The sequence below is a fragment of the Lactuca saligna genome, chromosome 5, assembly GCF_052625555.1.
Source record: "Lactuca saligna cultivar CGN05327 chromosome 5, ASM5262555v1, whole genome shotgun sequence".
NCBI lineage: Eukaryota > Viridiplantae > Streptophyta > Magnoliopsida > Asterales > Asteraceae > Lactuca > Lactuca saligna.
Genome location: NC_136421.1, coordinates 192,120,649 through 192,128,717, shown reverse-complemented (window position 1 = coordinate 192,128,717; position 8,069 = coordinate 192,120,649).

Sequence of the window (8,069 nt, the reverse complement as noted above, 5' to 3'; positions counted from 1 at the left end):
TAATTTAAATGGACAAGATACATACATAAATGAAAATGTTGCAAGCTTGAATGAAGAAAATGTTAATTTAAATGAACATAATACTAATATAAATGAAGAAAATGCTAATTTAAATGAATCAATAGATATTTTTGATACTAGAAATTGAGATTCTGTTGATATTAAATCAAAAGATATTCTAATTTTAAAAGGGTCAATAAGATAAATAAATTTTGTGTTTTGCTAAAGATAAATTTTCTAGACATTTTTCATATGCATTTTATACTAGAAAGTTAAATAATGGTTTGTCACGTGATCGAAAATGGTTAATATACTATAAAAATTTAGATAAGGTTTTTTAATTTTTGTTGTAAAATATTTAAATCTACTAATCAAATTTTTTTTTAACAAATGAATGATATATTGATTGGAAACATCTTAGTGATAGACTTAAAGAATATAAAAATAGTAATTAACATTGTGTTTGTATGAGTTTCTCGAATGAAGAAAAACTAAGTTTGAAAAAAACCTTACAATTGATAACGAATTACAACAAGAAATAATAAAAGAAAAAAAAAACATTGGAGACAAATATTAAGAAGAATAATAGCGGCTGTGAAATTGTTATCTAAATATAATTTGACTTTTGAAGGGTCTAATGAAAAAAAATTTCAAGATAATAATGGTAACTTTTTATGAGTAATCCAAATTATAGTTGAATATGATGATATAATGCAAGATCATATAAGAAGAATTAAAAATAACGAAACTCATCATCATTATTTTGGCTATAAATTTCAAAACGAACTAATTTCTCTTTTAGGTGACTAGATTAGAAATTCTATCATTAAAATAGTTAAAGAGGAAATTTTTTTTTCTATAATTCTTGATTGTACTCCTGATGTGAGTCATCAAGAGTAAATGACTTTGATTGTACGATGTGTGATTTTTTCTTCTAAAAAAAATACAAATGTTGAATATTTTTTTAGAATTTTTAAAAGTAAATGACATTTCCAGTTTAAGACTTTTTAATGAATGATTAGATGCATTGACATTATTAGATCTTAATATGGATGATATAAGGGGTCAAAGTTATGATAATGGGTCTAATATGAAAGGAAAACACTAAGGGGTTAAAAAAATGCTTGAAATTAATCCTAGAGCTTTATATATGCCTTATGATTTGCATAGTCTTAACCTTACGGTTAGTGAGATCACACTTTTTTGTGAAAAAACTGTTTCATTTTTTGGAATTGTGCAACGCCTTTATACATTATTTTCTAGTTCTACTAAAAGATGTAAAATATTGTTAGATAATGTTCCAACTTTAACATTAAAATCATTATCTAATACTAGTTGGGAAAGTAGGATTAAAAGTATACAAGCAATTAGATTTCAAACTCCTCAAATATAAGTTGCTTTGCTAAAATTGAGTAAAACACGTGATGACCCAAAGTCAAAAAGTGAAGCTAAAAGCTTACTTAAATCTTTTGTGAAATTTCAATTTTTAGTTGGTATGGTTATTTGGTATGAAGTTTTGTTTGCTATTAATATTGTAAGGAAAAAGTTACAATCTAAATCTTATTGTATTGATACTACTATTAAGAAAATAGAAAATATTATCAAGTTTTTTGAAAAATATAAAATTGAAGGTTTTACATCAAGTATGAATATTGCTAAAACAATTACACTTGATATGGGTGTAGAGCCTACATTTCCATCAAACCGTCCTATTGTTAGAAAAAAACAATTTGATGAAAGTGATCATGAAGAAGAAACATAATCACTTGAAGAGTATTTAAAAGTTCATTAATTTTTGGTTATTGTGAATATGACAATTGTTTCACTAAAAAATAGATTTGACAATTAAAAAACTTCGAAAGTATTTTTGGGTTTTTAAATGATTCAAAGAAATTAAAGTCACTAAGTGAAAGTGAACCTAAAGAAAGTTGTATAAAGTTTGCTACTACTTTTTCTAAAGATAACGTTTGTGATGTGGATTCAAGTGAATTTTTTTTAGAATTGAAAGTGTTAAAGATGACTTTACGTAATGATATAATTTCCACTGTTGAAATTTTGGACTTTGTTAAAGCTGTTGATTGTTACCCAAATACTTTTATTGCATATAACATTTTGTTAACTATTCATGTCACTGTTGCATCTGCAGAGATAAGTTTTTCAAAGTTAAAGTTATTGAAGAATTATCTAAGATTGTCGATGTCGCAAGAAAAGGTTGAACGGATTGGCAATGATATGTATAGAGAAAGACATGTTAGATAAAATTGATTTGGATAGTATTATTAATGATTTTGCATCTAGAAAGGCTAGGAGAAATATTTTCCTTTAAATTAGTTGTTTTTGTAATGTTGTGACAACTTTGTGTTTTTTAATATTAATAGTGAATTTTGTGAATTTTATAACATTCTACTTCGAACTAATTTTTATATTTATGACTTTGGGGGCCCATTTTTCTTTTAGGCATTGCATGCAATTACTTCACCACTAAATATTACGTTTGACGTTCGTACCAATAACTGATAGGGTATATATATATATATATATATATATATATATATATATATATATATATATGGTGGGATTCATTAGAGAACCAATATTAACTAAGGAAACAAGGAACCTATTAAGATGGTTGGATCAAATAAATAATAACCACTGGATTTCAATTGTAAAATTATAAAAACCAATCATATGCAACTGATTATAACCAAACACAAAACTGAAGGGGGCATTTTCATGAAGCTGAAACTTAGTAACGATCGCGATGAATTAAGCACGTTTGTGTACAACAATATCATCTTAGTGAAATCGATTTTACCCACTCACCGAAAGTGATATTTTACTTCTCCGACGAATGTTGATTTCAACGCAATGCCGACAACGATTCAGTCGATATCAACCATAAATCTTGCCGGAAAATTCGTAAAAATGAATCTAGAAGGTATATTCGACTGTTATTCTTTTCCGATTATCAATTTTGATTCATTTTAAACATCAAATTTTCCGATTTATAAATTTCAAAACCTAAAATCGAATTATCTGTTGTATTATGTATTCGATGAATCCGTGAAAACGATTTTATTAACAAAATATTTTTGCACTAATTTGAGACCCTCAAATTATGAACTTTTGATAATTTGTTTAAATATTGAAACCTAATTATTTAAATTTCTTCAAATCGATACAAAAATATTGAATATGTAAATTAAAAATCCTAATTTCCTAAAACTTTGTGAACCTAACTCGTTTATGAGTTTATTCATTAAATTGAAACCCTAATTTCATGAACTTTTGGTAATTTCTATAAATACCGAAAACTTAATGACTTAAATTTCTTCAAATTGATATAGAAATCATGGATATCTAAATTACAATTCGTAGTTTGTAAATCTAACTCATTTATGAGCTTATTCATTAAATTGAAAAACTAATTACACACTGTGAATTTATAAAAATTCAATGTTTCAGAGTTTAACAATTTTTGACAATTCACAAAGTGAATCAGGCTTATAGATCAATGTACCATAAAATTGATTCACCTTATGAATTCGCAGTATGCTTTATGATTTACATTTGTTTGTTTCAGCAAATGCAAATTCACATTATGCATATGTGTTTGATTGATCTTGTCTCTATTATTTTGCTTCACATTGTGAATTTGTAAAGAGTTGCATTGGTAATGTTTTGATTCAAAATGTGAATCAATGTTATGTTAAAGTGATCTGTAATCCTGATTCACATTGTGAATTACATTCTCAATTATATGTATAAATCATAACTTTCATATCATGCAACTCATGTTTGACTTACTTTATTAATCAAAAACATGAAATGAAGAAAAGAAGAATGAAAAGAAGGATAGAAGAAAAGAATGAAATTGAAAAAAAGTATGAAAGATGTTCAGCCTACGACTACAAGTGAAAAAAGTAAAGATAAGCTAGATAAAAAAAACAAGTTAGAACATTCACATTGATATTAAAAAAACTAATTTATCTAATCATATAATACACACTTATTAAATTCACTTGCTGAACCTTAAACTGTTTTGGTATGAAATTCAAAAATTCACATTGTGAATCGTTGACGGATCTCATAGTCACAAAGATTCACAATGTGAATTTTCTAAAAGAGTTTTGCAATTTACTTATCTCTTGCACTTGATTTCAGTATGCACATAATACACGAAAAGATTCACCATGTGTACGTGTACATCACATGGTGAACCTTAACCTATTTTGGTATGAAATGCAAAAATTCACATTGTGAGTCTTTGATGTATCTCATAGTCTCAAAGATTCACAATGCCAATTTTCAAATATGGTTTTGCAATTTTCTTATCCTTTTCACTTGATTTCACTATGGACACAATACATGAATAGATTCACCATGTGTATGCGTACATCACATTGTGAACCTTAACCTGTTTTGGTATGAAATGAATAATTCACATTGTGAATCTTCGATGAGTCTCATAGTCTCAAAGATTCACAATGTAAATTTTCTAAAAATGTTATGCAATTTGCTTATCCCTTTCACTTGATTTCACTATGCACACACTACATGAATTGATTCATAATGTGTATTTGTACATCACTTGGTGAACCTTAACCAATTTTCATATGAAATGCAAAAATTTACATTGTGAATCTTTGATGTTTCTTGTAGTCTCGAAGATTCACAATGCAAATTTTCTTAAAAGGTATTGCATTTTTCTTATCCCTTTAACTTGATTTCATTATGGAGACAATACATGAAAAGATTCATCATGTGTATATGTACATCACATGGTGAGTGTTGACCTGTTTTGGTATGAAACGCAAAAAATTTCATTTTGAATTTCTAAAAAGGTTTTGCAAGTTACATATCCCTTTCACTTGATTGCACTATGCACACAATACATCATAAATTTCATATCATGAAACTAATGTTTGACTTACCTTTTTAAGCAAAAACAGGAAATGAAGAAAACAAAAATGAAAAGTAGGATAATAAGAAAAGAATGAAATTAACAAAAAAAAATGTGAAAGATGTTTAACCAACAACAACAAGTGAAAAAAGTAAAGATATGCAAGATAAAAAAACAGGATAGAACATTCACATTGAGATGAAAAAAAATTAATTTTTCTAATCATATAATAAACATTTATTGAAATTCACTTGCTAAAACTTAACCTGTATTGGTATGAAATGCAAAAATTCACATTATGAAACTTTAATGTATCTCATAGTCTTAAAGATTCACAATGATGAACCTTAACCTATTTTGGTATGAAATGCAACAATTCACTTGTGAATCTTCGATGTATTTCATAGTCTCAAAGATTCACAAAGTGAATTTTATAAAAAGACTTTGCAATTTGCTTATCCCCTTAACTTGATTTTACAATATACACTATACATGAAATGATTTACCATAAGTATGTGTACACCACATGGTGAACCTTAACTTGCTTTTGTATGAAATGAAAAAAATTCACATTGTGAATCTTTAAGACTATGAGTCTCAAAAGATTCACAATGTGAATTTTGAAAAAAGGTTTTGCAATTTGCTTATCCCTTTCACTTGATTTCACCATGCACACAATACATGAAAAAATTCACCATGTGTATGTGTACATCACATGGAGAACCATAACATGTTTTGGTATGAAATTCAAAAATTCACATTGTGAATCTTCAATGTATCGTATAGTCTTAAAGATTCACAATGCGAATTTTCTAAAAAGGTTTGGCAATTTGCATATCCCTTTCACTTGATTTCGCTATGGACACAATACATGAAAAGATTCATCATGTGTATCTGTACATCACATGGAGAGCCTTGACCTGTTTTGGTATGAAATGTAAAAATTCACATTGTGAATCTTCAATGGATCTCATAGTCTCAAAGATTCACAATGTGAATTTCTAAAAAGGTTTTGCAAGTTGCATATTCCTTTCACTTGATTTTACTATGCACACAATACATCATAAATTTCATAGATATGAAGTTTAAGCTTACGTGCTTAATACCATACTGTTATTTGATATCGTGATATGTGAGAACAACATGCTAGCGATTGTCTAGGGATCTTCATGAGTTGCATGATATAATTACTTGATTATATGATCCCTGATAGCCTAGGGCCTTCTTTTATGGAATTGACATCATTACTGTAGTTGCTCAGTATATGCATCATGGTAATATATAACTAAGATCTTATAGCCTGAGAATGTTTGCTTTGTCCTTATTTCCTGTTCTTGTTTAATGAAGGGCTTAGGGTAGGATCAAATATTCAAATGTCTATAAGGTCCAGTGCTATGTATGGCTGGCACACACGAGTGCTGCAGGGTTGGTGGAAGTTTCGTGCATTAGTCATGTGGGGTCAGTCGACCAGTCAGGATATGTTTAGCCTTTCCTCTAAGGAGTGAGGATTGAGTGTTCGCTTATGCTTATGAGTATTGTTAGGGTGTTGTGACGATCCTTGAAAAAATATGGGTGGGTGTGGAATGTAGTATAGGCGCGTACTACTGAAAGCACAGGACCCGTATGCGTAGAAATGAATTCAGAACCCCTTTGGCTTCGTTAGGAGTTGGTTCCCCATTATGATATGTGAATATCTGATATCTTCTTGGTGTATTTTCATTATGGTGACTACGAGATGAGTTGAGGTCAGATCTGGGTTGGGATCAGGAGCTGACAGTCAAGGAGTGCCAGCATTGTCAGAGGACCGTGTCAGGGAGATCATCCGGAGGAGGTGGTTGCTATTATCTAGAGTTAGATTCTGAAGATGTTTGGGTCTATCAAGACTGCGATGATGGAGTTCTTTGATGATTGATACGTAGCCATTGTTGAAACGGCTGCTGTTGCACCCTCCGCAGTCGTGGCGGCGACAGGTGTTGGGTCAGGGCGGGTCTTTCAGTATCAGGACTTTGATAATATGAAGCCCCTGACTTTTGATGGAGTTTAGGACCCGATCGTGGCCATGAGGTGGCTATTTGATGTGGGGGGATGTTTCTTCACTTGTTCATGCCTTGCTGACCAGAATCTAAACCTTTTAAGGTCCGAAGCGAAAGATTGGTGGAGACTTGTTATGGGATCGTATTCTGCGGAACAGAGGGCTGCGATATCTTGGGATTAGTTCATGGATATGTTCTGTACTCACTATGTTCCATGGTTCGAGCGAGATAGGTTTTCCCAGGAGTTTTTAGACCTAATGCAGGGGACGGAGTCGGTGATAGAGATCACTCGGATGTTTACCGAGAGGGCTGTGTTTTGCCCTGAGTTTGCTTTAAATTAGGCTTAGATGATCCATTATATGAGCATGCTTAAGATGGATATCAGGTAGTTTGTTTCTACCCAACAATGTGATTCTTTGTTGGAGTTGCAGGAGGCTTCCAGGTAGTGTGAGCTTGAGATAGAGCTTCAGTTGAGAGAGTAGAGACAGGCCCCGACACAGTTACAACCAACGCCAAAGCGGTTCAAGGTCGCTGATTCTAGGTCTGGAGGTCTTTGAGGCCGTACTTGTAGGAAGTGCAGAAAGGTTCATATCGGAGTATGTCGTTCTAGTAGTGTGCTCCACAAATGTGGCAAGGAGGGGCATTATGCGAGGGACTGCCGCCAGTCAGACCCAGTTCAGAGTGTGAGGATTTGCTACCATTATGATCAGGTTGGCCATGTAAAGGTCAACTGTCTGTTGTTCACTGCCAAGCCGACATAGGCCCCTGCGCCAGCTACTCTAAGGTAGGGATGTTATTCGGGTCGGAACCGAATCGAACCGACCCGAATCCGAATAAACCGAAAATCGAATAAGGGTAATCGTATGAACCGAAAACCGAATCAAATAAGCAATACGGGTTCGGTTTGGTTCGGGTATTATTCGGTTCGGTTCGGTTCCGACCCGAATAACCCAAATAACACGTACCATATGATTAAGGAGCTGAATAACCCGAATAATCCGAATAACATTTACAATGTATACAAGTTAAACATAAAACATTCCACATCCAAATTAACATTAAACATTCCACATCCAAAATAACATTAAACATTAAACATTAAAGATTCCACACCCAAATTAAACATCCAAAAC